This window comes from Protopterus annectens, chromosome 9.part0, assembly GCF_019279795.1.
Source record: "Protopterus annectens isolate FY-2018-M chromosome 9.part0, PAN1.0, whole genome shotgun sequence".
Classification (NCBI taxonomy): Eukaryota; Metazoa; Chordata; order Ceratodontiformes; family Protopteridae; genus Protopterus; species Protopterus annectens.
In genome coordinates this window covers 525,343,762-525,359,159 of record NC_056743.1, presented here as the reverse complement: position 1 = coordinate 525,359,159, position 15,398 = coordinate 525,343,762, and the positions used below count along the sequence as shown (strand labels likewise).

The 15,398-nt window shown below is 38.8% G+C and overlaps 1 long non-coding RNA gene across 1 annotated transcript in view; it reads left to right on the top strand.

The window, feature by feature from the left end:
• Positions 1–15,398, top strand: part of LOC122811321 — a 1,024,361-nt gene that overhangs the window by 280,302 nt on the left and 728,661 nt on the right. The gene's annotated exons all lie outside the window — the stretch shown is intronic.

Genomic DNA, 15,398 nt, shown 5'->3' with positions numbered 1-15,398 from the left:
TAACCTACTAGCAAACTGCCAACATGGCTTCAGACCATTCCACAGCACAACGGCTGCCTTCTATCCTTCACTGAGTCTATAAATAAAAATCGTAACAATAACTCCTTTTCCTCTGCGCTATTTATTGACCTGTCAAAAGCCTTTGATATGGTTAACCATAACTTACTAAAATTCCATTCTCTTGATCCACAAGCATTACAATGCTTTAGGTCTTATCTTAAAAACAGACAGCAAGCAGTACTTTGGGATAACAATCTGTCTTCATTACTAACAGTAAATATTGGAATCCCTCGAGGCTTTATCTTAGGTCCCCTTCTTTTTTCCTTATTTATTAACGACCTACACATGAACATACATCAAGCCACCTGCATTCAATATGCAGGTGACTCAACCTTAACCTGTACTGCTAAGAATATAGCCTCCCCCCAGTCCCTCACCCAAACTGTTTTCCATAATGTTGAAAACTGGTTTATGCAACACTGCCTCCTCCTTAATCCCCAAAAAACAAAACTACTGCTTTTTACTCCAACTCATAAATCCCCCAATCCATTCTTCTCTATAACCTCTAACAATGCTACCAACATAACCCCAGATACTACAACCCACCTACTAGGTGTAACAATTGATAATCGTCTTAACTATGATGACCATATTAACTCCACCATAAAGTCTGTTAGCAAAAAACTTGGTACTCTCTATAGAATTAAACCATTCCTTACCCCTTCAGCCAGGAAAACTATTGCCCAAACCCACCTCATTTCTACCCTCTTCTATGCCCCTGCTATATATATATACTAACCTATCTAAAAACCTCCCCAAACTTTCTACCTGTTATAATAGCATAGCTAGATTCATCACATGCTCTCCCTTTAAAACTCACCACTGCCTTAACCTCAAACAACTAGGATGGCTAGCACTGCAGAACCATATACTCTGAAAACAGTTACTTATCACTCAAAAGATCCTGTAACACTCCAATAATACCCCTATCCTTACTAATCTGATTTCACCATATAAAAATCTAGCTACACTACGTTCTGCTAATAAACTCCTGGTCTCCTCGATTAAATCTAACAACAAAGCTGGCGACTCACATTTCTCAAACACTACAGGTAAAAATTGAAATCCGCTTCCTCCTGAACTACCCCCCCTAGCTGCTTCTTCTCTATTCAAAAAACATATTAAAGAACATCTTAAAACTCAGTGGCTTTGTCCTTGTGCTAACCCAGACTGAAATATTTTCCCCCTCCTGCTCATACCCCTTTCCCCACTCCTCTAACCTAGGCCTCCAAATCTAATTACGTCTTTTTTTTTTTTTTCATAGTAAGAGGATATAATATAAGGGCTTTACTCTGTCTTGCGCATACCCACTTTTGTGTTTAGTATAATTGTTTTTTTTTTTTTATTATTTAGTTTAACTTTTAATGTAATATCTATAGTTTACAATTATAATACAATAATTTTCTTTTAACCAATGCTACCTCTGTACTGTTATTATTCATGTCTTTGTTATACATTGTTAACTTTGTCACAAATCATGCTTGGAACTTTTCTCTCCGGGCCTCTACTGAAAATGGACATATATCCAGTTAGACTAGCCCGGTCAACAAATGGAAAATAAATAAAATAAATAAATATATGATACTTATTTGTAGTGTATATATGATAGTTTTGTGGTGTGGTTAGTGGCTAATTGGATTCTGTATATGTGTAGCATTGAGCTATCTTTAAATAGTGAGGTAGTAATTGGGAAGCATATATGTGTGTTTGGTTTAATGTAGGTATGTGTTGTATGGTACATTGTGTTTTGTAGTGAGGTGGTAGGGTGGGTGGATGTATGCTTTGTTAGTATTGTGAGGGTGAGGAGGAGACATCCTAATATGAGCTTCATTTTTTAAGTAATGGATAGAAATTTGTATAGGGTGAAGGGAAGGGAAGTGGTGTTTGTAAGTGTCTGGTTTATAGAATGGTTGGTGGGTTAATTAGATGCTAGGGGAGTGGTAGTTTGTGAGTGTGGAGTAAGGTGGGATAGGCTGATTTGTTGGTGGGTGTGGTTTAGTATTTAGAAATGTAGAGGTACTGGGGGCAGGGTAGGGGAGCAGAGTGAGCCAGAAGGGCGAACGGAGGGGGTTGGAGCCACAGAGTGGAAAAACAAGGAAAACCAGTCAGTTTTACAGTGAGGTTGCGCACTGAAAAGCTTTAGCTTTAAGTAGGTATGTAGCACCCTCTGTGCAAATTTATGCCTAAAATAGTACAAACAGCACTTTCTGCTTTATTTCTATGGTTTGTCTCTTTCTTTGTTTTTCTTTCATCAGTGAGAAAGAAAAACATAGTGCAGTTATATGTCTTTCTTACTCATAACAGTAGATTTTTGAATTTCTTCATTGCTGCAGTAGCTGCACCCACCCACCATCCCCCTTTTGTAGATGCCTGAGGTGGGAAACAACATCCTTTGCTACCGTTGTTGTTTTGGGGGTGATATTTATGGTGATTGGTTATTTCTCAAGACAAATCTTCCTTTATTTCTCTGTGCATTAAAATCCTGAAGATGTGCCTCACTCTGTGCCCTGTTTTGCACAGAAGGGGAGTTAGTGGTTTGGCAAGCTTTGTCTTGTGCTGTGCTATTGACGGGCACTAACCAGGGGTAGGAGGTTGGCATACTGGTTAAAGTGTTTACCTTATAAACACAAGGTGCACAGTTTAATTCTGACATGGGTAATTGGCTAGGCTTATAATAGCCCAAATGGGCAGTTAGCATAGTACTAATCTATGAACCATATGTTACTACAGTAGTGAAGAATTTCAAACCTCTACTGTTTATTGGTAAGTAGGACTTACACAACCGTACTTTACAAAACTAAGTCAGTGCAGCATAGACAGCATATATAATTACTAGTACAGGTGTGAAGGAATGTGGAAAGGAAGGAATACGGCAGAGGGAAAGGAAATTGGGAAAGATGAAAAAGGAGCAAGGCTTAATGGGTAGAATAACAGAGCATAGTATGATTTAAATAAGAGCCTAGGGGGAAGAAAATTAGCTAAAGTATACTAAATGTCGCACAACACTTACTGGAGGCTTCTGCTCCAAATGTGGTTAGTAAAGGCTTGGTAGGAAGGGAGTGATCTTGTCTGTAGTGGGAGGAATACCCATATATAGGTGGCTAGGGATGAAAAACTGGTCAGTACAATGAAGTTTATTCACAGGAGTAAGTTAGGAGAGAGGGGTTTGAAAAACTAATCTTGGATTACATGTATTTTTTTAATCTGTTGGAGAAGATTTTTTTTAAGTGTGTGCAGGTGAGGGAGGCTAAGGGTAGCATGCAACCTTGATTGGAAGCCATTTTGGCTTTTGAAGGGCATTAAAGCGATAACCTCTTTTGGGGGGCTTGAGGATGAATCTGACGACTGATTTGGAGGAAGGGTCATATTTTTCTTGGTATTACTGGTAGTGCTTGGAAGCTTCTACTTGGGTCATCAGAATCCCTTGGCTTGTGACTGCTCAGGGGCAGGAGAAGATATTTTTTAACCAGAAAAGGTACTGAGTTGACTTTTGAATTGCTGCTAAAGATATGCTATTGAAAGTTTAGCTTTTGGTGAAACGAATTATCTCGGTATTTGAATTAGTTTATTACATTTAAGGGTATTTGGTTGCTAAGCTAAATGTTCTATTCAGTGTGGTAACTGGAAAGTTTATGGTTAGTACCAATGATCACTGATTTTTTGTTCTAGATCTGGAGTATAGTTTTATTTCAGACTAGCTAGTAAGACAGGAAACATTCTTTCTTTTTAAATTCTGTTTTCATAGGTAGGTACTAGGCTATTGGCCTTAGGGTCTATATAAACCTAGCCAAAAGGTACCCTGGCTTTTGCCACCCAAGAAAATTATTTTCCTGTTCTACTGTCGAGCAAAGCCAAAGAAGTGATCCCCGGGGTGAATTTCCTATCTCCCATCCAATCATCAAGATTTTTCTTGAAGAGTGCTAATGAGGAGCTTTGTTTGATATAGATAGGTAGTTGTTACAGAATATGGGAAGTCTCTGGGACAGGAATCTTATCCCTCCAGCATGTTCTGTTTATTGTGATGACAAGGTTTAGGTCCCTAGAGCATGTAGCTCGGAGGGATTGGGATTTCTTTAAGTGGAGCATGTCCAAAAGCTCTGGGTTTGACATAGCTTTGTGTGTTAGGCAGAGATCACTTCTGAGTAGGCGATATGCGATGGAGTAAAGCTGCAGTTTTTTGAGATGGTCTGCGTAGGGCATCTGTTTGAGGCTGGTAATCCTCTTTGTGAGGTATTTCTGTGGCCTTTCCAGTTGTTGTAGATGTCTTGTGAGGTACATACCAAAAGAGGCATTGTACTCTATCATGGGTCTAATTAGTGACTGGTAGAGGGGAACAATGACCTCTTTTTTTCCTGGATGAGAAACCTTTTGTGATGAGGTGTGCCACGTACTAAGATGAAAACCTCCACGCCAAAGGATCCAAAAAGAAAAAGAGGTTTTAACGCTTTTATTGAATACAGAACGTTCGCACTGCACTGCAAGCTTCCATCAGAAACACAACAATAACAATAGGAAATACAGCTAGTCATAGTCAGTGATGTCATTTCAAAACAAAAAAACATGTCAATCAAAACAGTAAAACAAGGAAGAAAAGAATTTTTTTCTTTCTTATGGAATTTATTAGGTTAAATAAATAACCATAATAATCAAAATTGTAATTTATTATTAAATTTAAAATAAAAATAAAAAAATAGGTAAAATAAAAAAAAATATAATAAAATAAAAAAACAAAAGTCATGTATCTCTAAAGCATACAATGTGCCACGTAGAAGGATTTCCTGACTACTGTGGCGATGTGATTATCAAAGGAGAGACTACTGTCCACCTGTGTCCCAAGGTCTCTTATCACACTTTTGGTGTTAATTAGACTACTGCCTATGTGGTAGTTCATGGGTAAAGAGTTTTTACCAAAAGGGATGACAGTGTACTTTTTGACATTGAGCTTGAGGCCATGGCTTTGAAACCAGGCATCTGTCTCAGCGAGGCCCTTTGTAGGATGTCCACATCTTTTGGAGTTTTGATTATGGCTCCTAGTTTGCAGTCATCTGCAAACTTCTTTAGTCAAAGACCTTCTGTGTTAGTCTGTACTTCAGAGAAGTAGATACCAAACAGGAGAGGACCCAGGAATGAACCCTGTGGTACTCCACTTGTCACTGGTCTGAAGATGGATTTGAAGTCTGCTACATTAACAATGTGGGTTCTGTCAGTGAGCCATTTTGCAACCCATCTTGTGACATAGGGTTTTATACCTAGTTTAGTGAGTTTATCTATAATTCCAGAGTGGTGTTGAAAGCCTTTGCGAGATCTAGATAGGCTGTGTGAACTACCTTACCCTCATCTGTGGCTTTGGTGACAGCTTCAAAGAAGTCCATCTGGTTTAGGAGACATGATCTGCCTTTTACAAACTTGAACTGGGTGGGGTCCTGAGTTTGGAGATTACCAATGTCATTGTTTATAAGTTCCATGATGATATGTTCCATAGCCTTGCAGACCAGGCTTGTCAGGCTAATGGGGCGGTAGTTTCTGGGGTCCGTGGTGGCTCCCCTTTGTGGAGTGGTATGTGTGTGCCATTCAGTGAGCACATAGCCTGAGGTGCGGCTATAAGTTCATTTTGTAGTTCATGTAGAATGCTGCCTGGGATGTTGTCAGGTCCCATGGATGCTGTGTTTTTTACCTGTGCAGCTGTGATTACAGGAACTTTGCATTCTTCCGGTATAGAGATGGGCCCTTTAGGGGATGAGAGGGGAGTAAAGTTAGCACTGAACCTATCTGCCAGAATGTTGGTAATATCAGTTGGTTCTGTATATTTCATGCCATTGTGCTGTAACCCAGATCAAATCTGAGTGTTGCCATTGAGATTCTTGACATAGCTATAGAATGCTTTGTGGTTGTCTTTAGAGTCAGTGGCGATGTCCTTTTCGTAACTAGCTTTGGAGGATTTTATGAGGGATCTCAGCTTCTTACTGAGGCTGACCAGGGAGTTCCTGCAATCATGGGATTTTACTCTTTTTTTTTTTTGCAACAGTTTCTTTCTTCTGTTGTAGAGTTTGTTTATGGCAAGGGACCACCAGATTGGCTTCCTTTTTTGGAGGATAGCATCTTGGTTCTGTTAGAGAGTGCACGATCCATGCATTCGTGTATGTGCTTATAAATTGCATTTGTGTAGGATTCAGCAATCATACCTCTATTGTCCATCAGCATGGGTGCCGTGAAGTTGGCCACTTCTGTCTTAAGAAGAGTGAAGTTGGCTTTGGAGAAATTTTTTACGATGGTTTCCCTAATGGGGGGTGGGGGCGGGATGTGGATGTCTAGAGCGATTTAGCTTGTGGTCTGATCTGAATGGGGAATTGACCTCTGGTGTGGAGCACCGGTTGCCCATGTTGGTAATAACCAGGTCTAGGATATTGCTGCCCCTGGTGGGGGTGTGGATAAGTTGATCCAAGGCATTGGAATTTATGAATTCCAGAAAACGTTGAGCACATGAGTTGGTACAGGAGTAGTTTTCCCAGTTAATGGTAGGGTAGTTGAAATTGCCCATTATTAGGGTGTTAGGTTGTACTCTAATATTTTCCAGTGTATCAAGAAATGAGGAGTGGGAATCCTGGGGCATGGTGGGGGATCTGTAGCAAGCTACAGTTTGGATTGCTGTCTTGCCCATCGTTAGTTGCAGTTGGATAATCTCGGATGCATTATGCTGAGCAACTAGCCTGGAGGTGTGGATATCCTTAATGATTATGGATATGCCTCTGTCTTTAGTGTTTCAGTCCAGGTTAGGTGGCCAAAAGATGTGATATGAATTATAGCCTGGTAATGCAGGGGTACACTCTGGAGCCTTGAACCAGGTCTCTGTCACTGAACAACAGATACCAATGTTCTCCATTTTAAGGAGTGCCTCGAGTGAGTGCATTTTGAGGTTTAGACTTCTAGCATTGAGTAGCAATACCCTCAGATTCTGCTTACTTGCATCTGTTACAGTGGTGAATTTGTCATTTGAACCTTGCCTAAAAAAGGCACTATAGGGGTGGCTAGAGCCTTAGCCAGTGTCTGGAATCCCAGAGGTGACCGGCGCAGGCCACAGGCCATCTCTGGCAAAGCATCATGGTTTGTCGATCATGTCATCCCTGGCAGACAGAAACTGGATCCCCTTAGAATGACACCAGAAGCTTAGCCAATTGTAGAAATAAATCATTTTGTCCTTGTACTGTGGTATCATTCTGGGTGATGGCAGGATGCTGCTCAGGGCTAGGGTCATACCTGCCTGGGCTGCTAGATTGGACAGCTCCTCCATGTCCCTTTTCATGTAGTCCAGGGAGGTACATCTCAGGTCATTCACACCAACCTGGACAATGACAGAGTCATATTTGTACTTTTTGTGGAGTGACCTGAGTGCATGCATTATGTGGTGGAGCCTGGCATCCGACAGGCAGCTGACAGTAACTTTCTCCTTGTTTAGCCTGGTGAGTGGAACATCAGTGTGTCTGACTATAGAGTCACCTATGACTAGCGTGTTGGGTACGTTGGTATGCCTTATGGGCTGTGGTTGAGTGGCACACTGATTTTGTGGGCTGTGTCATTTGGGTTGTGTTGGGGGGTGGAGGTTGTTTGTGTTTCTGCTTTGGAGGTCCCTGTTGCTTGGGCAGGTTTTTACTGAGAGCCTTCATGAATGTAGGTGTGTGTTATGTGTTTCTGTGTGTGTGTTTTAGTGGTGTAGGTTTTGAGGGACGGAAGAAGTATGATCTCATCGGGTCTTCAATTCAGTGTGGAAGGATGTATGTCTCAATGGATTAACTCTGATGTTTCAGGTAAGGTAAGCAATTGTTTGGTGTTTTTTTTCTTTTGTTGTTTTGTGCTTGTGCTTTTTGCTTTTTGTGTGTGGTTGTGTGGTGGTGTGTGTGTGTGTATGTGTGTTGTGTATGCTGGTGGTGCTTTGTGTGTGTGTGTGTGTGTGTGTGTGTGTGCCCCAGGTGTTTATATGGTGGTGGTATGGTATGCCTCAGGCTTGGAACCCTGTACCCTGTATGCAGGTGTTAAGACCTCAGTTCCCTCACCCACCACCATTAATATTTCAGATTTTTTTTTCATGATGCATATGATCTTCTCATATCCTCATATTTGTCGTGTGTTAATGCTGAGCTGCAGATGGGTGGTTGTGGTCTGCTGGGGTTCCTTCTTTAAAATTGTTTTTGCTCTGTCATGATAAATTTGACAGGCATTTTGTTTTCAGACTTCAGGTTTCTGAATGTTTTTCCTCCTTGCAGATTTGATGCAGCAGTGGTATTGTTGCCTCTACAGCTATGGTTTTCTGGTTTGATTCTTGGTTGGGGTGGCTTCTCTGTGGCTGGGTCTGCATCCTCCTGCCTGTGTTTGTGGATTTGCTCTGGTGCCCTGCCATTTTACAAAGATGTGTCTGCAGGGAAAATGTTCAAAACAAATTTAAAAACATACCCTCTAACAAGTGTACTGTGTATTGGGAATAATATAATTTTTTTATGGGAAGAGGAAAGGTGAGCAAATGTATGTATGTATATGCAATATGCAAGATTCAAAACAATTCGAAAAATTAATTTCTCTAATCTTTATCAAAAACTGGTTTAATTTGACTTTTCTATTTCAATGATGCTGTTTCAGCTGTTTCAATGAATGAGAAGATCAAGAGTTTTAGTTTTAATGCTAAGTCATTGCACTGCTTTGTTTGCTTTGTTTAACAGATTGTTTAATGTTTTGTGCTGTAAAATACAAATAAAACTTTCAAATGAAGTAAAGTCATTGAAGTAGCAGTGTTTATGGTATTTGGAAGAAAACATGGAGGGTTTACAATTAGAGAAATAACTGTAATAATCAAGTTTATATAGATTTGATGAAATGCATGAATTCTTTTTTTTTTTTCAGCTGCTAGCAGTGTAGCTATATTAAAAGTGTCCTTCTTTTGACAGGTAGAAGCTGTATGTGTGTCTATTTTATAAATTGTCCTTCTTGTTGTGCCTTTTGTCCCACTGTGTAGCAATGGCTTCCCATTTCTTTTCTTGAAGTTGAGAGGAGGATGACAAATGTGTGTCCATCACAGTCAGCCAGCCAGAGAGATTTTCAGGTGTGACATGCTTGTTGCCCACCCACTCCCCATGTAGTGACTCTGGATGTGTCCAAGGCAAGGAGTAGTAGTCTACCTTTTTTGTGGTTTTGTGCATAGCTCCTCCCTTTATGTTGACCCACCCCCTTCCTTTGAGGGACTATGTGATCTGTGGTGTGGTGCAAGTGTTTACATTCTCCTCTTGACTGTCTAGTCCAGTCTTGGGTGAAGAGAGCTTTGCTTCCAGTTGGCTATATAAGTGCATCTCTCACAGGTTGTAATGTTGGGTTTTAGGAGGAGAGGGTTGTCTGTGTACATGAGGCAATTGCTACATTGCCCCAAGATGCCCATGATCATGAGGGAAGGTTTGCTTCTGTAGAAAACATATCTGTGTATGAAATGATATTTCGTTGTGGAGGCCTGTGATTAGGTGATAAATTAGGTGAAAAATTGAGATATGATGGATCCTTGATGTACTCCTTTCATTGGGAATGGAGAAAATGAGAAGTAAATGTGAACTTTAAAGTCTCTCCTGTTTATGAAGTTTCCAAACCATTGAAGAGAGTCTTGGGCTGGTTTAGCTGAAATAAGGTAGTTTAAAAGAAGATAGTCCATCAAATCAAAGGGTTTGATCAGGACTGTAAAGATAGTTCTTTCCATCTTTGTCTTCTGTTGGAGGCTGCTAGCTATATTGATGAAATTATGGACAACTCTGTTCAATCTATACAATTCCTTTTCACTAAAACACAGGATAGCTTTCTGTACAAGTAGATGTTTCAGTTCATCCAGGAAAGATACATTCTGCCTGCTAGACAAGAGTGGTTGCACCCCTACAACTCTCCTACAGCTGTCTCTCTTCTAGAATGGGCTGGCAGAAGCTTTTTGTTGCCTGGAGTAGGTTTGCAGAAAATATAAGCAGATTACTTCATCTTTATTGGTGTTAGTTTGGTGCATTTTTATATTTTGAGATGTTCTCTTTTACTCTGGTTATTAATGTCCCTTTTCTAGTCAGTACATCCTTTGTCTCTGGTTTTGATTTGTGTTTTTAGATCCCTAGTTAATCTTGAGCTTTTTTTACTACAGATTCATTTTTGCATACATGATCCTAGTTTATGAGCTGTAGCTGTTTCCAGTAGGGATTCACTGGCTTTGGGAATAGTACAGGTTAATTCCAGTCTGGGTGGTAGTTCTCCTATTCTAAATTTCTACAAAATAAGAACAATATAATGGCCACTCGTATGTTGAACTTGTAGGGCTGATAATTTAAGTCTAAAATTCTGCCTTTGCCTGTCACAGGACTGTGTCCATTACCTTTTCTCACATACTGGATCAAGTTGTTTTCTGTAGATACCTGCTTAAGTGTTGTGCTGTCTTTATCAGTTAACATATAGCTTCTCTGCCTATTAATTTGACATTGGGCAGTATAGCGGTTATGGTCTCTTGTATTAAGTTGAAAGAATATGGGGGTGTGGAATATATATTCTATGGCACTTAAAAGTTTTATATTGGCATTTTTGTCCCTTTTAGCATAAACTAGTTGGGACTATTATCATAGGTGATATGACTACTGGCAGTTGATCTGGGGCTAATTCTGTTGTCTTTATCAACTAATGTCATTACACTTACCAGATTCTTATCTGGTCAGTTGTCTGTGAAGATGGAATACTTTGCAGTAACACTGAGATATTTAGCTGTCTTTGACCAGGATTCAATTAAAGGTATGGAATTACAGATGGACAGCCACACATCAAGTTGTATTCATTTATTTAGGCTTGTTTCATACACGTTAAGGGCAGTTCTTTCATTTTTATTGCTGACCTATGAGCATTTAAAGGGAGAATATAATTTGTTTTATAGTTTGAGATGTGTGGGGAAGAGACTGATTTTGGAATTGACAGTTTCTTGCAATATTAACAGGATTATGCAAATAAGAACTTTTGTGGGTACATTTTAAGGTTGAAACTTGCCTTTGCTTTGGCAGTCCCTTTATAAAGAAAATGGTTATATATGCTGACGGCTGGAGTGAAAGTTTACGGAGTCCTACCATCACCAATATGTATATATATTGACATAACCATTGAGACTTGTCTTAGTGGTTCTGTTTTGTTCTATTGTTCTGTGTTCAGGGGAATGCATAAGCAGGAAACTATACACAGCTCATTCTCTGGACGGATTATAGTACGATACAAAACAATTTATATGCATTGTCAGTGGGGGGAGAGAGAGAAATCAGAATGGTTAAAAGTGATATATGGTAGAGAAGTACTGAAGTGGAGGAGGAAGTAAATTTTTGGAAAATAAATATATAAGACTGGGGGAGGGAAATTAGAGGTACATGACAGTTTTAATAGTTGAGTTACTACTGCTAGCTTACTCCAGTACAAGTTTATCTGATTGGTTGTGATGACGATAGCAAATGGCTGAATGAAATATGTGGAACACAAAATTTTAAGAAAGGAGGTAAAGGGGACTAGTGTAACACAGTAGTTGTTGTGATTCGGGTGACCATTGTTGCTGCCTTATTCAGGTACAAGTTTATCTGACTGGTTGTGAGGATAGTGGGTAGCCAGTTGCTAACCATCATAGTTTTTACCACTTCTGCATGTATCTCATTCATGCTCTACACATAGCTAATAAGAAATAAGGCACTGTCTGGCAGTCTGGTCCTTGGTCTGTGTGTGGAAAAGCAATAACACTGTGACACTGAGTGCTGAGAAATCACATAACTGCAGTGAAATGTAAGGAAAGCTTAAGCTTTTCTACGGTGTACAGAATGGAAAACAGTAATCGGATTATTTGTTTTATTGTACATTTGTTGACTAGGTAATTCTGGTTAGGCGCAAAAAAACACTATTCAGCAGAGGCCTGTAGAGAAAAATCTACAAGTGTTGCTACATGCTATCAGTACTCCAAAACAATACTGTCTAGTTTAATATAAGCAGCCCAACTGCATGTAACTTTTAAAAAATGACATGAAAGTGAGCAAACAGTGAAATTGCCTTACAGTTAAGAGTATGGTGAAAATATCCTTTATCCCAGGATTGTGGTATTCGGTGAACAAATGATCATAAAAACACCATATAATAATAGGAGAGACATTTAACTAGGAGTCATTTGAAGAGCTTACACCCTTGCAAAAGAAACAAGGGCCCTGATTTCTCATACTATAAAATATACAGACAAAATGTTTGCTTTTGTGAAAGGGGAACCTATTTCTAAATAATTTGAAGACTAGAGTAGAGTAGACTAACATTTCTAGCTAAGCCACCTTATTGCATAATTGAGAGACTGTAAGGTCATTGCAGCCTAACAAATATTTCTTGCAAGTACATTTCTGATACACGTTCAAAACAAAAAGTGCCTACTCATTTAGTTAATTATAATGTGGCATTGTGTCTACATATGAGTAATACAGCCACAAGGTCTGAGGGCAACACATGTGCTTTTTGTTTTAATGAGAGGGTAGCTGACCAAAAATCAGTCATTTTGCTAAACTTTATGACACATGTTGACAAGTTAATAAGCCTGTTGAACAGATGGCACCAGCTACCTTGTCTGTTCTATAGTTAGTGCAACCACAGCCAAAGCAAACAGGTTTGTTCTTTCTTTCTTTAGTGTAAGTGGCCTGTAATAAAAGTATACAAGCAGTACTGTCGTGTATTAAAGGGAAAATCCTAGTCACCAAGGGCCTTTGAAGTCAGAAATGACTGCAATTTCCGGCCTATAAAAGGTACTTTTATATGTCTGTTTTGTGTTCACTACTGACAGACAAGGCTTGAAAAGAGGTTATTATCATAACACACTGCTGATGATGGACAGAGATGATTGAAGCAGATTGTTGCAAAGAGGATCCTTTGTGATAAAATAAGGTCTGAGAACTGCTTTAGAAAGATAAATGTCTCTTCAAACTGCATTGAAACCCCACCCAAAAATGTATTTGTATTTTCTATACCAAGTTATGTGCTGGCTAATTTAATGACAAAGTAAGTCCTGTCTGACAGATGCATTTATTTGCATAAAGTTAATACTACATCAGTCTGACTGATGCAAGTCTCTCATTAATAAAACATATAATTATACTCACTTTTCTTTATTATTCCCTTTTCCTTTTTAGTTCAGTCAGTGTGTCCTATATATGCATATTGACATTGTGAGAATGTGAAATCCTTTCAGCTATTTCTTTATTTTATTGATGTGAGGTTTTTGCTAATGAACTGTGCTTGAAGGCTTTATAACAAAGACTGCAATCAGTCAGCCAGTCAAACAGTCAATCAATCCACACTTGCTTTCATTAAATAAAAGATAAATATTTGAACTTTATTTATAAAGGTGACATGTTACATAATCCGTGGAAGGTATCCTGGTTATTGTGTAACAGAAAGGCTGAGCGCATTTTGCAACAACTTGATGTATTTAGATGTAACATGGGATTGAATGTTTAATTCCATATGTAAGCAGCTTTGAAGTATAGCATAAATGAGGCCTTAACCAAGATGCAAAGTGTAGCAGGAAATATAATCAAAAATATCTAAATGAAAGCCCCACATGGCTGATGCAAGATCATTCTCTAAAAATCTGATCTAATAGAAATTTGCAGTAGATAACATGAATAAGACTTATATTTTTTAATGTATTCATTCTGCAAAGAGCTGTCTACATATTGTATAGATAGATCTACTGTTTCAAAACAAATTCATTTTCTGGCTCAATTCTCAGCAGTCTCTCTGCTTTTTGAAGTCTACATGTCCACTTGTACCCATGTGGGTTTTCTTCTAGTGCCTTGTTTTTTTTCTACGTCCCAAAAACATGTGATAGGTGAATCGGCATGTTCTAATTTGTCCAAGGGTATGCTGGTAGGTATATGGGTGATTTGTGTGTCTGTGTGTGTGTGTGTGTGTCTGTGTCTGTGTTCTACGATGCCCCAAAACCTTGTCCAGTACCATGTACCCATTGACTGCTGGGATAGGCTTTGGCATCCATGCAACCAAGTCATGATAAAGCTAGTTATCTAAACATGAGTGACTGAAGGCATGAAATTGTTGGTAGTTAGCTACATGACAGTGTGGCTAACTGCTATTAGCCACACAAGAATTCATCCATTGTTAGATCTATTCTAATACTGAATCTATATGCAGCATAATCTAACCAACAGGACCTTTTTATGTCTTTATACAAGATATTATTAATTTCAGAATCCTTATTTAATCTTAGGAGATGATTGAAATTCTTATCAAGCTCCTTCAGTAGATAGAACAAATCCAAGTAAACCATATAATTTTTGTGCCAAAGCTACAATCACAGAATTAAAAAGTAACACTGGTTTATTTGATCTATATAACTGTCAAATTCACAGCTCACTAAAAGAAAATGTTACCTTCTATTTACAATGCCATAAAGTATGGTCCAGAATTGATTTTTTTTCTTAATTTCCAAGTTTTTTTAAACTAGATATTGAACTATGTACGGAACCTAGACTCTTTTCCAATCATTCGAAAATTACTCTTACTATCAACTGGATTTTCATTTACAACCTTCATAATAGGGGCTATAATTGGACTTTGAACCCTAACTTATTACTGAAAGAAGACATAGTGGAAGAAATAAACATGAGGCTGGAATCTATTTTAAGATTCATCCACCTCCCAAATACCCTTTGATATTGAATGGGCCTCCACTAAAGCTGAAATAAGAGGGTTCCTCGTCAATAAAGCAACTTATTATAAAAACATGATAAATCTAAAGAAAATGTAATTAAAAATCAATAAATTAGAAGCAGATCTACAACTAAATTTTAAACAAGAGACAGAAAATCAACTAATTAAGCTTCAAAAAGAGTTGTACCTGTTAAATGCTCAGCATTGGCTTTCCAGGAACCCAAGATTTTGGCAAATTACTCAGAATGGTCACAAATCTTCTAAACTATTAGCACATTTGTTAAATCAAGAAAACATACTCCTGTCATGTCAGAGATAACTATTTAGGCAAAAAGTACTGTTTTAATCTTCGAACTGTCAACATTTTGGAAAATCTGTGTGACACCCATGCACTGGCCCAGTAATCAAGGCGCCTCAATCCTCACCATTAACACCAATGAGGGGCATCCACATTGGGAGGATATCAAGTAAAGTACAATCTCCCTTAAGAGCACACAGAGATCACAGTCAGTCTGAGGCTGGTTTCTCCCTTTCTCTCCAGATTCCCAATAAGACTCCCCACTGGCACAGCTATAGGGTTAAAATCTCAGCCAAATGGTCAAGCCAAAACCTCCAGC